The following is a 780-nucleotide window of genomic DNA, read 5'->3' on the forward strand; positions in this document are numbered from 1 at the left end:
AAGTATCCTTCACCCGGCTATTCAGGCTAACACTTTTGAAATCAAGCCGGGCACTATTCAGATGGTCCATAATTCTGTTTCTTTTGGAGGTGCTGCTACTGAAGATCCCAACATTTACATCAGGAATTTTGTCGAGATCTGTAGTACTTTTAAATATAATGGTGTGACTGATGAGGCTATCAAGCTGAGGCTTTTCCCATTCTCTCTGAGGGATAAAGCTAAGGACTGGTTACATTCTGAACCAGCTGGGTCCATCACTACTTGGAAAGATCTTGCGCAAAAGTTTCTGGTAAAGTTCTATCCAATGGCGAAAACTGCGGCTATGAGGAGTGCTCTTACTCAGTTTGCGCAGCAACCTACAGAATCTATGTGCGAAGCTTGGGAGCGCTACAAGGAGATGTTGAGAAAGTGTCCACATCATGGTATACCTGACTGGATGGTGATCACTGGTTTCTATAATGGTTTGGGGGCACAATCTCAGCCCATGCTCGATGCAGCAGCTGGAGGCGCCTTGTGGGCCAAAAGCTATACTGAGGCTTATAATCTTATTGAGACTATGACTGCAAATGAGCATCAAAACCCAACTCAAAGGATGATGCCTGGGAAGGTAGCAGGTATTCTGGAAGTTGATGCAGCTACAGTTATTGCAGTGCAGCTCCAAGCGCTATCTATGAAGGTCGATTTTTTAGCCACCTATGGAGTCAATCAGATAGCTATGGTCTGTGAGCTTTGTGCAGGTTCTCATGCTTCGGAATAGTGTTCTCTTGTTAATAAATCTGT

General features: G+C 44.5%; 1 non-coding gene across 1 annotated transcript; it reads right to left on the reverse strand.

Moving 5' to 3' along the window:
- Positions 1-319: 319 nt before the first annotated feature.
- On the reverse strand, positions 320-426 carry LOC141669569 (small nucleolar RNA R71). The gene has a single exon (XR_012553842.1). It is a non-coding gene; the product is annotated as a small nucleolar RNA R71 (small nucleolar RNA).
- Between the last annotated feature and the right edge of the window lie 354 nt (positions 427-780).

The sequence above is a fragment of the Apium graveolens genome, chromosome 6, assembly GCF_009905375.1.
Source record: "Apium graveolens cultivar Ventura chromosome 6, ASM990537v1, whole genome shotgun sequence".
Taxonomy (NCBI): Eukaryota; Viridiplantae; Streptophyta; class Magnoliopsida; order Apiales; family Apiaceae; genus Apium; species Apium graveolens.